Source organism: Triturus cristatus, chromosome 11, assembly GCF_964204655.1.
Source record: "Triturus cristatus chromosome 11, aTriCri1.1, whole genome shotgun sequence".
Taxonomy (NCBI): Eukaryota; Metazoa; Chordata; class Amphibia; order Caudata; family Salamandridae; genus Triturus; species Triturus cristatus.
In genome coordinates, this window is record NC_140594.1 from 151,420,875 (window position 1) to 151,441,077 (window position 20,203).

Below are 20,203 nucleotides of genomic sequence, written 5' to 3' on the forward strand. Positions count from 1 at the left end.
ACATGGTCAGTGGCATCACTCATGACATCACTGATGACATCATCCTTGTGATAGAGTGGCGGTCGCGCGAGTTATAGTTATCTGAACTAACTATAACGGGGGAATTTAATTGGTTTTTTACGAGTGAAATGTCCACCTAACTATAACCTCTGTGAAACCTATGGTTTTTAAAGTGAATTTGCAAGGTTTTTTAAATGCTAATTCCTAACTATAACATGTGTGAAACCTATAGTTTGTTAAGTGAATTTGTGCGGTTTTTTTAATGCTAAGTTATGTATTTATTAATATATATATTTTTTTAAGGTTTTTTACCGTGCGCGCACCGTGCGCGCGCGTTGGGCTCACGGTGTGCTGCGCGCACCGCGCACCGTGCGCGCACCCCGCGATTTAAAAAAAAATAATAATAATGTTTTTTTCACCCTTGGGGGTCCTTCTGTGACCCCCTGACTAAGATTAGGGGGTCAGAAACTCTCTTCCCTGCCCCCTTTTCACGTTTTCCACCTTTTTTCCACCTTTCCTTATCACTGCGACAGACAAAATGGCGGCCGACACTTCCTGATTTTGACCGATTCGAATGTTGACTGACATCAAACAACCAATCAGAATTACGCTCGCGCACGTTAGGGTGCACGCACGCACGGTGCGCACATATAGATATGTATATGCTTTTAAATGCAATTTTCTCAGGAAATACTGAACAGATTGACTCCAGATATGCAAAAGGCACTTCCCTGACCTGAGGACTACCCCTTTGCCAAATTTCAAGTAATTCTGTTCAGCCGTTCGGGCTTTACCTTCGACTAAAGGTCCTATGGGAAAATGCATGGGGAAAACGCGTTTTGGGACCCCGCTTTTTTCTCGACCCCCGCTTGACGAATCACCCCGAGACTTTCAGGGTAGGAGCTGAGCGGAGCGCCCCATTAGTTTTGAAAAGTTCGCGAGGATTCGTCAACCGGCGCCAAAGTTATTCAAAATAGAATTTTCAGATTTCCTATGGAAACACAGTCCTAACTATAACTATCTACTGGCGACCGCCAGTAGATAATATATATATATATATATATAAGTTCAAAGTCTGCTTTTTAGGTAAAGGGACTCCGAGTTGTACCCTTCAGAATTGCCTACTGTAAAAATAGGGTTGAGTAGGTGGACCAGCAGAATTGTAAAATTCAGGTGCATTTTCTCAACCAGTAGCTAATATCCAGAAAAACGAATTTGTGTTTACTGTGCTGTCAGTAGAACACGGTAGAACTGACCAGGTCAACACAATGACAATGACTAGGGCGGAGGCTCAAAGTCCATATTTCTCCCACTGAGCTCTCATGTGGGCTGAAATGAGACCCCAGGTCCTCATAGAGAATAGGGGGCTTATTTACAAGCCCCTTGCGCTGCCAGTATATCACTATTTCCCATACTAAAAGTGACGCAACGGCGGCTCAAGGGGCTTGTAAATTAACCCCCTAGGTCTTTACTCCACGTCACACTCAAGTTCCAACTACACGTGGCACGATAGAGCGCTTCTCTGATCGTCACTCACTACACCAAGAGGGAGAAGAAAAACGATTCATCTGAGACAACACTTACGGTTTGAGATGAACATTACAGGCCAAAGAAAAATAGTGCTCTATAGCGACATACATTTTTCTGCAGCAGAATCTATCTGGGGAGACAGTGATCAGCACACGCTACTTTAATGACAATATACACATTTTGAAAGTTCACTGATGAAATGACAGTAGGACAAATTGTTCAAAATACAGGGGAGGAGACCCAGCTTTTAGGAATCTTCATAGTTCTCCACAGAGCACAATGACAAACCATTTAGTTAAATCCCATACACTTGCAAATTTAGGAGCATAGGTCTTCAAATGGGCCAGGTGAGTGAGTGAGTGTGTGTGTGTGTGTGTGTGTGTGTGTGTGTGTCTAGAAGAGATGCTAATATATTCTAGTAATAATTGGAGTGTGTCTGGCTCTGCACAGTGAAGGCTTGCACTCCATACGGAAGCGTATAGTGTGTGCCTACCCAAAGTTATGGCTACTACCGACATCGGTAGTGTGCCTGTAGGGCCTACAGAGACATACAAAAGGCCGAATGAGCACAGTATCATAGTCCGTGGAGCTGCAGCACTTCGACAAATGTTTAACTTGGGTTGCAGAGTTGATTAGGAATACAATTGGCCCTACTTGGAAATTGTGATAAAACGGGAAATATAAATTGAATACATGCTAAATGATGCTCCATAGGTAAAACTGTCACAAAACAGACCCGAATGAATGAAATATAAATAATGTACTCGATAAGTATATTTTCATCACTTTCATATCTATTTTCATACCCATTTGCATGTTACGAGCTCATTTTCGGGTTGTTTTGCATCTACAGGTTCCTTGGAATCTGAATAAACGGTAAAACAGGAGCAGTGATTGGTTCCTCTTAGTCCTGGATGTAGATCTAGGCAGCTCCTCATTGGGCTGCTTTTACACATGTGAAAGAGTCCCATCCTATGAGCCTTTGGTGAAACTTTATCATCACCAAGATGGTGGTCAGGTCCGGGCGCACGACAAAAGAGATGATCGTCTATCACCCCAATAATAGTCCCTGCGCATCCCAAGTGCAGAAGACTCGGAAAGGAAGGGGACTCAAACCACCATCTAAGTGGAGCAAGACAAACGCTGATTTAAATGAAAACATATTAGTAATATTTTAGGAAATAAAATGGAGTAGGCATGGTTTCACTGACATGTTTGGTTTTGGGTTATTTCAGGAAGAGTTTAGGGGTTTATAAATTGCAATTGCAGAAGTTCCCAGGAACCCACGTTTATAAGATATTTATGAATGAACATGTCTAAAGTTAGGAAATGAAAACTGGTGTAATTATGTACTATTTTTTTATTATAACAATTTTATTAAAGCTGGAAGCACAGAGTCATCATTACAGTACAGTACTACATTTCAATTTCTGTGAAATACAGTGCATCAATACTCATAGACTACGCATGTTCAGTGATTTGGGAGATTACTGTTCCGGTCGTCTCCGCATCATCATATCTTCTGTCGGTGAAGTACAACTTTCCCCCCTAAAGGTATTCCACCCCCCCCCCCCATTTTCTGTCCCAATTCTTGGGGCAGCCCCGATGTTTGTAGACCTCCTTCTCCACTATCATGCATCTATCCATCTCTGCCACCCATCCCACCGTCGTAATTATGTACTATTGGGCTCCATGACAATACAGTGAGAGTGCATTAGCATCAGTCACTAGTCAAAGATGGCTGCTTTGTTTACAGAGTAACTTAGTAATGGTAATGTGGTCACTTTACAAACTAAATACCATTATCAATCGAAGTGGGATAGGCTGATAATCATAGTGATGGAAACAGCACATCTGCCTTTGTCCGAGACTCTCAATGCGAAGACAACTACGGCGAAAACCAGGCCTGCAGTACAGCTTGTAATGACCTGCATTCATTGTTTGGCCTCTGTGACTTTATATATCATTCTCTCAGGGTAGCATTCTTGCCATCCCTAGCTAACTGAAACCAAAAGTATTACTGAAATAAACTCAAACGAGCTGCTGTGACTGTAACTAAATTGAACAGGCCCAGCTGTTGCTCAAATGTTTCATTCTTTTTGGCCACTAATAGCCATTGTATGCATTAATTCTGTAACATCTTTTATATAGCCTTTCAGTACTCTTACAAAATGAAGCCCTTCTTCTTTTTGGAGCAGGTAAAAAGACCTAGGAGATTGTCTTGCCCCATCATCCCTATAAGCTCTCATGGAGTGAAGCTTTGCTTCTCTTGATTGTCTCCTAGGGCCTACATTGGCTTCCTCTGGAGTTTAAATTAGGAGTTTAAAACCTGCTTAGGTCTCACCTACAGAAGCTTCTACTGTGGGCAATACAAAAATGTACAATGGCCTCTGGGCCAGCCCATTGCTTACCATTGGTTGACTTTCTTGCCAATCTCACTTGCATCCTTCTTATTCCATAGTTTTGCTTCCTCTTCTTGTGTTGGTTCCTCAACCGGACCATAGCTTCTTTACCACCCTTTTGACTGGATGACTTATTGGACGACTTGAATCCTTCCACACATCGCATTCAGAGAACTATCTTTGTCTTTTTCTTTCAGCACTCCATGGGGGTGCAGGTATTTTTAATCTCTCCATCGTACGCTACTTCCTCCTCAAATACAAGCCCCCCACGTGCTCTGAGTTATGCCCAGCTCCCCACCCCCCCAGCTCTTCCATTGCTTTTAGGTCTTTGGCTACTTTTCCTTTGTCTGATGCCTCATGCCACTACTCTGCACATCTCCACCATGAGTTTGAGCATGATGAGTTTGAACAGTTATGTAACAGAAGACTTGTAACTTCCACCACATCCTGACCTGCATGTGTGGAAATCTCACCAGCTCCTTCACTGTCTGGACCTCTCGCTGAACTTCCTGAATTTAGCTGCACAGTTTTCTGGTGGGACTGTGCAGTGTTGAGCAGTGGCAGCTGGCACGGATCGCGGGCAGCAGGCAGCGGGGCGAGGAGGGGTTTGGGGGGTAGGGGAGAGGAGGTGGGAATGTAATTTTTTTTTTTTAACTCCCCTTTATCACCACTGTGTCGCTCCTCCGCGTAAGGCTTCTCTGACCAATCACAATGATGCAATGCAGTGTTGTGATTGGTAAGCACCCTGGCAGCATTGGGATTGGTCTGAGCATCGTTTTTCGATGCTTAGCCAGGAACAGGAAGCTTGGGCACGTTCTTATGCAGGCTGTAATGCAGCCTTCGCGGAGAACAAAGAATGTGCGCATGACTGTTTGACCAGCCCGAGAGGGCCGGCCAAACAGTCATGTGCACTTAGGAGTGGGCAAACCACTCCTTCTCTGCCCTGTTCCGAGAGCAGAGCAGCGCGGCCGCAGGAACAAATAAAACGATAATAACATTCCGTTATTATCATTTTATTTTTCCTTTAGTTACACTGCGTAAAAGCAGTGGGCCAACACTCCTCCGACATAGCGGTGGAGCCGCCACTGGTGTTGAGAACAATGAATGCTTCCATAAAATGAGTTAAAACAGCTGCCTCAGAGTGTCAATGCTAAATATTATGCCTGGGCAAAATCTGTGTTACACGGGCATAATCTTGCATTATTTGGTAATTTTGCGTTATTCTTGTTACACAAAATTCCCCAAATTACACTATAACTCCACTTTGCGAAATTACCCAGCAATTATGGTAAGAATTTACTGCGTGCGCACCGGAAGCATGCGAACGATAGACCACGAGTGGCTGATGTTTGTTGTGCTTGTGTTGTTCGCACTATTATGGATGCAAGGACGCATTTTGCACTAAAATATAGTGCTAGGTTTTCATTTTGTGTAATTACGCACAGTTTTTCCAGAATTTTGGGAGCTATGTAAATGCAAATTTTGTGGATTTTGTACACCGCTACTAGGTAGCACCAAACAACATAGAGAGGCCTGGAAACTGGGCCTGTGTCGCAGAAGATGTGTGTGAATATGACGTAGCCGCTGTGAATGCCAAGGTCTCAGAAAGGTATATCAGGTCCATGCATAAATTCATCTTTGAGGTCAGTTAAATGAGTACCATTGAATTGTGTATTGATAATTGAGCCTAAGGAGTGCTCTATACAGTCACTATTATTGGTATTGCTGTGCACTGCCTCAGAAGTCCTTCTCATTCCGGTCATAAAAAGGGAAATGCGCCAATATGAGGTTTATTATTTTATGGAAGGCCAGAGCCCTCTGTCAGACAGCAGAACACCTGGCGCCCTTGGTTTCCTTCCTCCTGGCGGAAGTGACGTCACGTAAAAGCCCAGACATTCATCTGCCTCGCGCAAGATCATCAGGATGTAAGCAGAAACCGGTTTAATGTCAAACTGCAAAAGTACTTTGTACAGCAGGCAAAAGTTTTTCAAATAAAAGCAAGACAGAAACAGCAGCTTAGTCTCACGCCGCTGCCAACAAGATCTGCCAAATAATTTTGTAAATCTACTCCAGGTGTTTGGAGAGCCTCCCAGATATTTCTAAAGATCTGTCTGTCTCAAGGTACAACCTGGGGAGACAGGCGAGCACAAAAGGCCGCCCACGTCTGTGCCTATATCTAGTCAATGGATCCTTACCCAGGGAACCCTGACTAAGGAAGCCGCGGACGGGCCTGATTATGACTTTGGTGGTGTGGGAGTGGGGCCGCCACCCCGCTTCCACATCGCCAAAGTCCACTGCCGGCCTCTTCCAGATTATCAGTTTTCTCGTTGTGTTTGAAAAACGCACTGCAATGGAAGCGCCAAAGCCCGTCCTGCACACCTGGGATGAGTGTGGCTTGGCTACCCTCATTGCAAGGTTATACAACCCATAAGAACATCCAGGCTCCTTACTGACAACAAAATGGCATTTAAAATAGGGTCACAAGTCAGAGGTCACCCAGAATATTTACCTTTAAGGAAGGATGCTGGAGCAACATCCCACACGATTGCCAACTCTTTGTCTAGGCTCAAGGATGAGGTTCTAGGTTGGGGAGAGGAGTTGGCCTAATGACTAGGGCGGTCGACCTCGAATCTGGGGAACTGGGTTCGAGTCTCGGCAATGACGCTGAACATCCTGTGATTCTGGGCAAATCACTTAATCTCCCCGTGCCTAACAAAAATGAATGTGTCCTCATGTAATGCAACCGGTGCTCTGTAAAGCGCTCTGATACCTTCGGGTCAAGTTTGCGCTACATAAAAAAAACTCTGTAAAAAACAAAGGATGTTCCAACCTCGGGGGCAGCGTGCTTGTGCTCGGAGGACCGGGGTTGGTGAAATCAATCAACATCACTTTATTGAAGATAAAAGGCATTTTTTAGGTGCAACACCGTTTCTTTTTAAATTTGAAAAGATTTTTTTTACGATTGTTAAGTCTGTCATTTGCAAAGACCTTTTGATTTTAGCAAAATGATATATACACTATACTTACTTTTAGAGGCTTTCAGCCAGCTCTCTTCATCCATTGGTCTGTTATTGTTTCATTCATATTTTTCTTTTGTTTATTACAACATTGCATGGAGCAGTGGCTCAGCCCCCTTCAGCCATTGGCTAACTTCTCCGTGAGTGGCAGCATTCTTCCCTTTCACAAGGAGCACAGTCATAGACACGACAAGGAGTATGTTTTTGAAGCCATAAAGATGTTTTTCTTATCGCCACTGATTCTTTTAATATTGACAAGAGGCTACGAGCTCATCCAACAATAACAATTTTACAAAACAAGCACTGCTAAAGCTAACAGACTTGTAGCCAAAGCCAGACCCATTGGTCTTGCCAGTGCTTGTTTCACAGTACAAGTTGGGCGATTCTACTACGAAAGCAAGCCTTGCCCGGTGTTGTCGCATTTCTAACGGTGTCATTTCTGAGTTTAAATCTCCCCCTTCGACCCCTCTTTTATTGTGGTCAGATCAGCGGCGTCACTATGGGGGTGCGAGGGGTGCGGGCCGCACCGGGTGACACCCTCACATGGGGTGACACCCAGCAGGGCGCAGGGGGATGCGATGGGCTGCAAGACGGGGTTCTCACTCTCTTTCCTCTCCTTTCTTTTATTTGCTCCCCTGTGAAATGGATCCAAAAAAGAAAATCACTTTTGCTGGAAAATCAATGTCCTATTTTTCTGACATTTAATTCCAAAGTGCAGCATCGGGAATAAAAGTTTAAAAATATGCAAAATAAATAACTAAATAAAGTAAGAGAGAGTGGTAGCAAACTGGCCAGATTAATTTTATTCACACCCAAACACATTAGCGCCACTTTTACAATGTTTGCCAGTGAAGCGCTATTTTTGTTGTCTTGGCCTTGTTTTCCCAGGGCTTGGAACTAGTGCACCAATCCTGGAGGTACTGCAATGTGAGGATTGAAAAACAAAATTTGTACTGCTGCTCTGCATCTAGGGATGTTGTCTTTTTTTACCATACTGCTTACGTTTTGTAAGGATATAAGCAATGGTCATTGAAATGGGTCCATTCAGGGCCCTGTTGTCATGTCCTTAACTTTTCAGGCAAAAGCACTCACTGATTTCTGAACAGTGAGTGTAAAAGCGTTAAGGTAAGCATGTTGTTCCTGCTTACATTTCACATGGTTTGCAAAATTTTGCATTCCCTATGATTGTTTGCTTTTTCCAGGATGCTGTCACTTTTTACTTGTAGGCCACATATTGCTCTTGCCCAGTGCGTAATTTAAATTGAGCCGCATCCAGGTGTTTATAGCTTGTGGGTTGTAGATCAAGGTAGTGTGAGTTTTTCTCAGTGGGGCAGTATGGTGTTCAGTGGGGGAGAGGATGTGGCACTATGGCCAGAGCTGCTAAATTTGGAACTGGGGAACCAGGTTCAGCCTTAATAACCAGTCCACCAGACGACTCCTGAGCGAGCACAATCCCATGCTACACCTTAGAAGGCTTCGTAAGACATTAGAATCCTTGGTGTCGTGGCACCAGCAGGTGGACCCTAGCATGACAAGTGTAGGTTAACCTTCAAGGCTTGTCCACCACTATTCATACTGACGTTCACCACCAGTCTTGCGGGCAGGCCTTTGAAGCAGCACACCCTAGAACAACAGTGACCCTGTCACTGAGATCACAGGACCCTTGAAGGGCCAGCTCTAGGGCGGTGCAACCGGTGTGACCGCCCCAGGTGCTGACTTTAGGTGGAGGCATCATTTTTGCAAGTCTATTATGGTTTTAAAAGCGCTTGCTGCCTCCTTCCTGGCCTCCAGCAATTTTCGGTAACAATAAAAATGTCATGATGACTCTGGTGATTAATGTTCTTCATAGAGAGAGATCAGAATTTTGTCTAATGGAAGATTTGACTCGTGGAAAGGTAGCTCAGTGGGTTAATGTACCTGCTGCAAAGAACATGTACAATGCAGATCACAAAGTGCACATAATGTAAATAGGCCAGTGGGCTACTGCTTTTGTCAGAGAGATCCTTTTGTTACTTGCAGTTTTTAAGTTAAAATCCTAACATAGAACAGTGAGCTATTAATTGCCATCTACTACGCAGCAACACAAGTCACATTTTTTATTAACTTTTGATGCGTTTGAGCTGCAAACAATTTATTAGTTGAAATGGTCAGATCATGCTGCAGATCTTGCATTATGAGGCAAATATGGCAGAGCCATTATTATTTAGAAAACATTTGCAAACTAGGATTTTTAGCCATTCATGTTTGAACTGCTGTTGTGGAAAAGGGAGAAGTGCTGATGACAGAAACTCCATGGCTCGGAGACAAATGGATTGTGCTTTTTATCGTATTTGGGGACATTCTGTGATTAGACGTATATCCCACTTTGTGAATACATTTTACTGTCAATAACTCATTATAACCTTAAATAATCATGTGTATCCATTGGTTGATAAAACTGGGCAGTGAAACCAAACAAATAGAAAAAATTGGGATGTTTGTGCATTCTGGCCACACCTCTGGCTCCGCCCACTGATCCAATCCTTGGATTATTCCTGCCCTCTGATTCTCTGCCCACAGTTCCCCTACTTGTTTCCCCCCACTTCGACCACTGATATATCGTGTTGCTGGATAGTGGGAACACCACACCAGTACAAAGTACCAGGGCTTTAAGTGGGCCGGGTCTCACCGGGTCTGAGCACCGGCAGTTTTTTAAAGGGGGCCTCGAAACGGGTCTCTATAGGGCTCTGTTTTGTGCCTTGGCACAGGCGGTCCGTTTTTTCCGGACTGCAGTGACAGCAGGCGCATCGGTGTGCGCATGCTCACACTGCTCCCTTCTCACCAGTGGAGAAGTTACGGACGTTGTGCCAGGTGAGCCTTGTAGGGGAAGGGAAATCCTTGATTCTTACATCTCCTATGTGTCTGCTTTTTAAAACACAAGATTGCGAGCGCAGTTGCGAGTGAGGGGGCCCTATTCAATAGCGCACACTGCGAATTGCTACTTCTCTTTGAAAGTCAGGAGCAGCAACATTGTCGTGGTGTCACCAGAGCTTTAAGTGGAAGCTTTTTCAATGTAATAAACTAGCCATAGTTTCTGCTTATTTATCTTATGCAACTAAGAACCATTGACAAAGCCAATAGTCCTGACTTGTTTTAGGTATACTGTTACTTGTATCATATATCTGGATGCAATGACAGAAACAGCAAAATACAAGTCGGGCGGCAGACTATGATAAGCACAGATTTTTAGCTTGTGTGTTTTAAGCCACACCCTTAATTACATTGGCCACGCCCCTTTGAGAGACCCCCCAGTTTTTTCATCCCACTTAAAGCCCTGCAAAGTACCATACCTATGATATTGTAAATTCCATTAAACTGTTGACTAGCAGGTAGCCCACTGTACAACCTGATTAATGAGTCATTATCACACTGTTGTTAACAGGCACATTTTGTAAATATAGGACCTACATTTACAAACGTTACTAAGGATTCTGTATGGTCCTGTTATTTGCCAACTGTGTCCACTGGCGGACTCAGAGCGGAGGAGGTCCATGCGATAAGTCGTGAGGGGGTGACACCATGAGTTACCAGCACCGGGTGACACCAACCCTAGTGACGCCACTGGGTCAGATTTCTGTTCCCATTTGCGTAGTTAGTTTTGTAATACCCGCCCTCCCGGCTGTCCCAAAGTCCCCACCCCGCTTTTAATTACAGCGCCGATGAAAAGAAGGCCTGGCTTTAGCCTGCTAATGCCTAGATTATGCTGACGGGGGAGTAATGCATTCATTCTGTAATAAATTAATCCTCGGAGCTGAATAAACATGCTTGAGAGATTAGGTATTAAATTACTAAAGAGAGAAATATATAATTCATGAAATCTAATACGTAGGCCATTCTAGAGAACGGCGTCTAAAAATAGCGGCGATCTTGCCCCTGCTAGTCTGTTTTTGCCTTGAATGGGCGCGCAGCCCGTCAGTGGAAATACACGTATAGGAGCCCTCATTCGACGTAATACGTGTCACAAAGTCCCTAATGAGGCGGCTGTCCGAAACAAAAGAGCATGATGCAATTTACATACCTTCTAGAAGGTTCTGTGTTAAAATGTAGGAAAGTATTAACAGCGAGTTCTCAGTGTATTGATTTTTAGGGATAATCAGAAAAAGCGGATTTCAAAAGTAATTTCTTTAAATATGGATTATTTCAATTCTTTTATATAATCACCCGTTTCGATGTTCATGTTTAACTTCTGGGGGTTTTATTTGTATATTATTGGTATTATCATGATGTACTTAATGCTTAACTTGTTAAAAAAAAGAATAATAGGTGGAAATGCTCCATGTCCTTCTTGTGAGCCCACTGCCGGTTCTGTGGAATGCTGGGTTTACTGACTGCCAAGGCTGCCTGGTCTTGATTCTACTTCCTGCCTCTTTCTTCCATCATCTCCATTTCTTGTCTCTTTATACCACTCCTGCAGTTTATCATCTCTGTCTTTCCCTTGGTCACTGGTTTTCTGTTTTATCTTTTTCTCCATCTTCTGCATTGCTCTCTCTTGCTGGGTCAATGTCTGATGATGAAAAACAAGTCCCGGCCTCCAACTCTGAGTGCCGGTGCTCACCACCTGCAACCACCGGCACAAATTAAGCACTGACCTTACACCTTAACTGAAGCCTCAAAATCTATGGCAGTCACTAGCTCTACAGACCACTTAATGTCAAGAAAAGCAGCAGAGACATCATGAGGCAAATACATTCTGCAGTATATGCGGAAGTGAGTATTAAATGTATATATTGGCCAGCAGCTCTTCGCTTTTGTGTGAAAACATTTCACCCTTGCATGTTTTGTAACCGAAGAATGTGCATCTATGTTGCTTTATGAAAGAAGCGCTTTGGCTGTGTGTGATTGTCTGGTGAGGTGTGTCCATCAGCAGTGGGCATCTGATTGGTCAGAATTACAAAGTGGTTTGAACGTGGGGAGAATGCGCCAATGTCAGTTCAAAGGGGAGCAGGACCACTTGTGACTAGCGCACAACTTTTCTTTTGATGTAACTTCTGTAAAGTGCTCTGATACCCTCATCAGGTCTAGTTCGCGCTATATAAAACCTTATAAATAAAAAATAAATAAAACCCTGGTGGAAGAAATGGGATAGTATGCTGAGTGAAGGATATCTCTGTCGCTGCAGTATGGCTTTATGAAGACAGCTCTAGTCTGTGGCCCCTGTGTCGCGAGTCGAGCCCTCCACGACATCATTTCTTCAGCAATGGGTGATGCCTCTGACTCTGAAGTGGGCAGAGAGTCTGACAGGCTAAATTTAGATATTGCCCGAGCACTTGGAGGCTGTATAATGCTGCTTCAAGGGGCTTTCAGATTCGCTGCCATGGCTGAAAATACAAGTCTACGACTGGCACGTATGGCCTAGTGCCCAGCGTAACGAAGATGTGTGTATGCCTGCAAATAGGTTAACAATGCTTTTATAACCTTACTACAGTTCACATGACACTAGAAACAGAGTATTTGCTAACAGCAATGTCCTTTTTTTACTGAAACGTGACACAACATAAAACCACAGACAGTAGAGATTTAGGGCCTGATTCACAAAGGTAACCTTAAATGTTTGTGTACGTTTATGCTTTTTCAGTATTCACAAAACTGCATTTTAATAGTAAGTTTACAAGTGGGATACTCCACAGTCGGGCAGAGAACACCGCACATAAAAAAATGAACAATCCTATCGACCTTGATGGGATAAACACTTGTGATCTACAGACTACTGCATGTTTCAGCGGCAAGCATTTAATTTACAGACCCATCTCACTGGCTTACTGCCACTTTCATCAGCTAACCAGTCCCCTGTGTCTCTGCAATGTTACGAAGAACGAGGGTGTCTGAACAGCCGGAGATGTCCTTGGCTCTCCTTTGCCTAGCGTCGTGATGAATAATGTACTGCCCCCTCATAGCAGATTACTTTAACATTTATGCTTTTAAGAACTAATGCGGAGGTCCCCAGAACTGCCACTGCCAAGTAACTCATTATGCAAAATCGTGAATAATACACAAAGATTTTCACATTGGGGTAAAACAGGCTTTTGCGGCCCTTTTGAGTTAGGCAGTCATCATGCCTCCCACATGGAAGTAATGTAAGGCAATTCCGCAGGGGGGCTCCACCGACTGAAATGATCCAGCCCCTCCGATAGTCTTGCAAAGTCAGCAAATGAAGCCTGGAGGGAGTGACCAGAAAGGAGACCAAGAAAATGTGCCTCTGAAATTTCTAACAAGAGGGACGTAACCTTGGAGGGCTTGATGGCTAAAATGGTTTGCTTTATCAGTTACTGATGGTTTGTTAAGAAGATTTTCCTGCCCTTCAAGCTCCCTTAAACAGTATCGCAGAAACTCTTAATGCATGCAGTGGCACACTACCAGCGGCATCATTTAGTAAGCAACAGTGGGACGCAAATTTGTTCCGAACGATCCTTTGGTTAGTCTTTCGCGTTGTTCGGATCCTTACAGCGCATTTGTCAAGGTTCGCTGTGTGTGCACTGGTGTCACTGATTACTTACTTTGTAGATGAATTGTCACTTGTCTATTCATCACAGCTAGCGACTACGTGCCTTGCGAGCAGCCGGCTGCTTACAATAGGTCGCTCCATTTTCACGTTCCAAGCACGCATCAGACTAAAATAGGATTCACAGGCGCATATCTTGTGAACGCTTCCAGTCTTCAGAATGGAGGGAATGAACCAAGAGCGACGCCCAATTTTACAAAGTAGTAATTAAGTATAGATCACTGGAACGCAAATCATAGCATGACTGGATTACTGTAATACAATTTACATGCCCTTCCAAAACTCACTGGCCAACTTTAACAAGTACAAGACAGCTTATCATGGAAGAGGAGGTCTGAATAGGATAAGACAAGAGCCCAGGAAAGACAAGGCTTTGTGAAGGGCAGGCCCAGGTCGGATGCAGAAAGCAACTACTACTGCCCTACTACAGACATTTGAGGAACCTCAATCAAGCCATTCTCTGACAGTCTGAGAGCGGGAATCCAGGAGCAAAGCCCAGGATCAAACATCTCAGAGGTGAAGGCCTCATACTCTGCAGCGCCTTCAACTCTTCCTTTCAAGCACTGCTACAACAACTAACCTTTAAAAAGGTTTAAAACGCGGGCTGGTCATTCTAAACTAGTAGTGTGATGCATGCCGACAGGGGACTGCTGGATCGCAGAAGGATGTGTAGGTGACCGGATTGAACTGCTCTCAAGCCCCAGCATAAATTCTGTCTCTTCACCTCACCATCCACCCTGGACTCCCTACCTTCACCCGCTGCAACCCTAGACTTCCCAGGGTCTAGCCGTCTGGGGCTTCTTAAATGTGCAAAGTCTTCTTGTAGGTGTAGGATAGATATATCCAACCAGGGGCTAATTACAGTCAAAAGCAGCTCCAAGTGAGGCAGGAAGGCGGTGAAGAGGTTCGATGCAGCGGCTACGAATGAAATAAGACATATTATTGGGTTTAGTTTCGTTGGATTATTTATAGCGCATAAACATACACCTTTTGGTCCCTTGGTGCTATAACGTTGAGAGGAACCAGATGCCTGTAGCAGTGTCTCTTGAGGAAAGAGGAAGGTTTTGAATTTTTTTTCTAAAAAGGAACTATAAAGAAATACATTTCAGCCCAGGCTGCAGACTGTTCCATAGCTGAGGAGCCAGGCTGAGGAATGATGTGCCGTTGAAAGAAGACATATTGAACCAAGGAATAGCAGGTACATGTGAGGGAGCTGAGCAGAAGGTCCTTGCATGGGCGTACTTGATTATCTTAGTGTTACGACTATCAAGAGCTACTCTATACAAACATGTATGTACCAAACAGAGGGTTTTGTAGGGGGTAAACCAGTGGAGTTTAGATGGAATAGATTTAACTGACTTGTGGTGGGAAGCGTAAGTTACTACTCTTACACCTTGATTTTGAATGATTTAATGTCAGTGTAACTGTTGATCAGAGGTGCCAAGGTAAAGCGTGTTGCAGTAGTCATGTCTGGAACTAATGATAATGATCGCTTCAGTTTTTATACCTTCTTCAGAGAGAAGGGGAGGTAAAGATTTCCGCGTATGCTGATGTAAAGTGCTAGCAAAGACAACGGCAGAAACCTGGAAATGCTTTAGATTACAGGGTTACTCATAGTACGGCCCGCGTGCCGCCAGCGGCCCGGCAAGCCTACCTCGGCGGCCCGCGGACCTTGCAGACATCCTGCATGTGTTTTAAAAACAAATTAAATAATGTTAGCTAACACTGTCAGAGTGTCCGGTGCAGCAGCCTGGACTCTGAGACTCTGCTCTGTGGGGGCCGGGGGATTCCAGTGATTGTCAAAGTGGAGTTGCAGGGGCCTAAGAGGTGAAATACAACAAAGCTTTAACATGTAAATGGTCTTTTAACGACCTGTGAAGTACTCGGGTGGGGCTGTGTGTGAGCGCTGGGAAGCTGCCTCAGTGTGGCTGTGCGCGCGCTGGGAAGCTGTCTCAGCCCCGGATGAGGGCTGACACACACACACAGGGTGAGATGACAGAGGGTGAGGGAGCGAGAGGGAGACCGAGGGAGAGGGAGGGAGGCAGAGGAAGGGAGACAGAGAGAGGCAGAGAGGGAGGGAGCGAGGGAGACGGAGGCAGAGGGAGAGAGACAGAGGGAGAGGGAGAGAGACAGAGGGAGAGAGACAGGGAGAGATAGAGGGAGGGAGACAGAGGGAGGGAGACGGAGGGAGGGAGAGGGAGAGGGAGGGAGAGGGAGATGAGGGAGACAGAGGGAGGGAGGGAAACAGAGGGAGGGAGGGAGACGGAGGGAGACAGAGGGAGGGAGACAGAGGGAGGGAGGGAGACGGAGGGTGACAGAGGGAGAGAGGGAGAGGGAGGGAGAGAGACAGGGAGAGATAGAGGGGGGGAGACAGAGAGAGAGAGACGGAGGGAGGGAGATGGAGGGAGGGAGAGGGAGGGAGACAGAGGGAGAGAGGGAAACGGAGGGAGGGAGGGAGGGAGACAGAGGGAGGGAGGGAGAGAGACAGAGGGAGAGGGAGGGAGGGAGACGGAGGGTGACAGAGGGAGGGAGGGAAACAGAGGGAGGGAGAGGGAGACAGAGGGAGAGAGGGAGGGAGAGATAGAGGGAGGGAGACAGAGAGAGAGACAGAGGGAGGGAGACGGAGGGAGGGAGATGGAGGGAGACAGAGGGAGGGAGGGAGACAGAGGGAGGGAGACTGAGGGAGGGAGAGGGAGGGAGAGGGAGGAGGCCGACAGAGGGAGGGCGACAGAGGGAGGGCGACATAGGGAGGGCGACATAGGGAGGGCGACATAGGGAGGGCGACAGAGGGAGGGCGACAGAGGGAGGGCGACATAGGGAGGGCGACATAGGGAGGGCGACATAGGGAGGGAGAAAGAGGGGGAGGAGGGAGACAGAGGGGGAGGAGGGAGACAGAGGGGGGAGGGAGGACAACGGAGGGAGGGCGATGGAGGGAGGGCGATGGAGGGAGGGAGACAGGGAGAGAGTTAGGGGGAGAGAGACAGGGGGAGAGAGACAGGGAGGGAGAGAGACAGGGAGGGAGAGAGACAGGGAGGGAGAGAGACAGGGAGGGAGAGAGACAGGGAGAGAGACAGGGAGGGAGAGGGAAAGGGGGAGGGAGTGGGAGAGAGGAGGGAAAAGGGGAGGGAAGGGGAGGGAGGGGGAGAGGGAGAGAGAGAGAGAGGGATCTGTGTATGCTGGGTCTGGTGGCTCAGTGGACGAAGGCGTCTGCTGCAGGGACCTGTGCTCAACCTCATGGTCAAATCTTTTTTTTGCTTTAGCCCCGCCCCTCCCCCTCTGACCCCGCCCCCACCGGTGCGGCCCTCGGCCACAAACCACACTGTAAATTTGGCCCCCGAGAGAAAGTTTGTGAGTACCCAATGCTTTAGAAGGTTGGTACATGGTTTTAGCGTAAGGGGCCAAGTATAGATGGCCTTTGTAAAGTGGTCCAGGCCAGAGGATCATTTCCCACCACCATGACCCCCATTTTGTCCAAACTGATCTTCCACCAGTTGTTCTCTCTATCTTTCTAAGATGCAAGCTAGCATTTCCTGATGCACATTAGGACCATTTAGACAAAATATAATTTGGGTGTTATCTGCATGTGTGTAGAATTGACATCCCAGACTTCTAATTAGCTGTGAGAGAGGTAGAAATAAGATGTTAACCAGATAGTGGTGGAGTATGGATCCCTGAGAAATCCCAGTGTTTATTGTAGAAAGACATATATACTTGTTGAGTGTTACACTCTGGGACTTACATTTCAAGAAAGACGGCAACCGGGATAAAGCATTCCTCTGGATCCCACATCTAGCAAGTCTTGTGGTCAGAATATTATAGTCGACTGTATCAAAACCTGCCGACAAATGCAATACGATCAAGGGACTAGGGTTATTACAGGTGGCAGCCAGACGAAGATCATTTAGGACTGCTATCAGTGGGCACGGTGCTTCAATTTGAACAAAAGCCAACTAGAGTATCATCGAAGGTTTGTTGTTCCAGAAAAGATGATAGTTGATTGGCCACCAGTCTGGCTAAAATCTGTGCTATCTCTGGAAGAAGAGTGATAGGTCTATAGCAGGCTTCTCCAATGAGTAGCTTGTGAGCTACTGGTAGCTCTGCAGCTACGTCTACGTAGCCCTCCTATGTGCAGCCCAGGTACTAAATTAAATGCTTTCGCGTGTATGAATTAATATATGTATACCAAAATTGAAAAGTGGGTTTTTGAGAGAAAAATGGGTGTACCTTTAGAACTCCTAATCTGATGTTAGGAGAAACAAATGGTTGCATTTCCAAAATCTATTACTAGCTGAACTTTGAGTCATAAATCATCTTGTGTTGGGGAGAATTATTATTAATACTATTACCTTAGTGCCAGGGGTATTATGGCTATAACGGTTATGTCTGTCCCATATAAGGACATTCTAAATGGACAAATCCTTTTGTACGTCACTTATGGTAAACATTCCTCGTGCACTGTGGTGATCACTGGTGCTAACGTAATCTTGTCTGATGTGGGGACTATTACAACACTACATTACTAACGATATTAGTAGCTCGGGATGCCTTTCATTGAACATAAGCAGCTCTGACTAAAGAAAAGGTTGGAGGCCCCTAAGCTATGGCCCCTGGATTTAGGTAGGGGTTTTTCAACATGGGGTTTGACTATTCCCTGTTTAAGGTCAGTAGCTCAGGGAGAGATGAATAGTGTGGTAGATTCTCTGTGTTAGTTCAGGGATTTACTTATGTAGCATTACTACAGGAATAGGGTCAAAGTGAACGCCGCCTCAGCAGTTCCTCATTCACTGTTGAAAAGAGTCTAATGAAAGGTTGCAGAACTGCTCAAAAGAATGAAAAGTGTTTTGTTTCCGGGCAATCGATGTTGAGATGAACAGAGGATTTGATTTATATTGATGCACAGTTTTAAATAATGTTATTTAGCACGAAGGCAGCTAATTCATTACAAAAGGCATAGTGAGGGATGATTTTAGTGTTGTAGGAGAGTTCAATGATAAATGTGATAGTTCTTTTTATTTGCAGCAGCAAGATCACTGGCGTAGTATTTCTTACAGGTGGTTTGGAGATATGAATATATATATATATATATATATATATATACAGTTTTTATATTGGATAACAGTTTGTTTTATCTCCAGTGGTTTCTGATGCACATTCTACTGTCTCTTTAATCAGGCGTGTGCTAGTACCTAATCGCAGTTGTACAACAGTACTGCAATCCCCAGTCTGAACATCTTTCCATTAATCAGGCATGCGCCTGATATACATGAGCATTGTTAAGGCTTCACACAGACAACATCACTCTATAAAATATGTATGCATGTTTCTAGCAGGGCCAATAAAATGGTGTGGATAATTAATCATGGCTTTGTCATACTTACTAAATAATTCACTTTCTGCAGCGTAATCTGCAAATTTCAGTACTAAAAAGTTGGTTTCCAATAATCAAAAAATACTAAGATCATTGGATATGAAATTCAAACCACCACCTGACACTTTTCAAAATGTCACCACCTCATGACTGTTAATTGAGTGTGAACTATGCTCAGGTGGTGTTACTACTCCCAGTGGGAGGACTGGGATAAGTGTTTTTGTCTACAGCGAGAAGGACATGTCCAACATTTATACATTAGTTAGAAAGAGTGATTAACTCTTTGTCATGACAATGATTCTCACAATTAATGCCAATTCATGCTAACATAATTGTCTATGCAAATCTTGAATTATTGAATTTAGAAGTCCCAAACTATTGACATCTCTTTTTAAGGTTGGATGTCTTGGATCTTACCCGGTCAACTATTGAGATTTGTCTGCTTCTTAATGGAAAGGGTACTTCTAAAAGCCCCACAGAACACAGAATATCCTGACATTGAGCACCACAGGAGCTTTTGACATATAGCTGTCATGACCAGAAAGTAAGTGATAAACTTTTTTTTAATGATAATAAGTAATTCCATGAATGTTTAGGAACTGCTGAGCCGTATTATGTATCAGTTTTCACGAACTATTTTATTCGGGGGGGGGAGTAAACAATATTGAGGAAATGGTTTTTCCGTGCTTTCATGCAAGACAAAATGATGAATTGCTGTTTAATAACATTTTGTATAACATCTCCTAGGTGTTTATAATTTTTATACTCAAGATACCTTTAAAGCTTCCACTCCATTGGCATCCATTTTTTATCAGTACCTATTGGTATTAAAATATTGCAACTGTTAGAAAATAATAACACAGAACGTGCCGCATAATTTGCCTTAAACTACATAATAAACCTTATAATTTTTCTTTTCTTGTCGCATACTCCAGCTAGACATAGCTACTCCGCACCACACCTAGAAATTAAAAGGTGTAGTCACGCATGGAGCGAGTGGATGGTGGGGATTTGAGAGAGCGGGATTCAAACAAGTGAAGAAAACTGCATGAAATTACCCTTAATGCGAATTGTGCACACATTTCTTATCTTCTGACATGAGCAGTACCTTCTCTTGAGCTTTGTTTACTGGATTATCTACCAGGGTCCGTTGCTCCCTTAGATCGATGCCCAGTCTTTTCATCTCAGATTGCTTGTGTACCTCAGACTGTACGGTCCCCTACCCCCAGCCCTCCTGATACAAAATGTCCGCCCTTTGCTGGCAGAGAACTCCCCCACAGCTCAGCTGATTGTATCATCAAATAGTTCATTCTTTATCAAACCACGCGACTTCCCCAGCGCTGCATGG

At 44.7% G+C, this 20,203-nt stretch overlaps 1 protein-coding gene across 8 annotated transcripts in view; it reads left to right on the top strand.

Annotated features, from left to right (window-relative positions):
* Window positions 1–20,203, top strand: part of PITPNM2 (phosphatidylinositol transfer protein membrane associated 2) — a 1,082,174-nt gene that overhangs the window by 314,260 nt on the left and 747,711 nt on the right. For 7 of the 8 annotated variants that reach the window (XM_085633970.1, XM_085633975.1, XM_085633974.1 and 4 more), the window contains exon 3: window positions 19,252–19,399. The exons of the other annotated variant lie outside the window; for it this stretch is intronic. The gene's annotated coding sequence lies outside the window, so the exon portion shown is untranslated. The remainder of the gene's footprint in view (window positions 1–19,251; window positions 19,400–20,203) is intronic. 8 annotated transcript variants of the gene reach the window in all.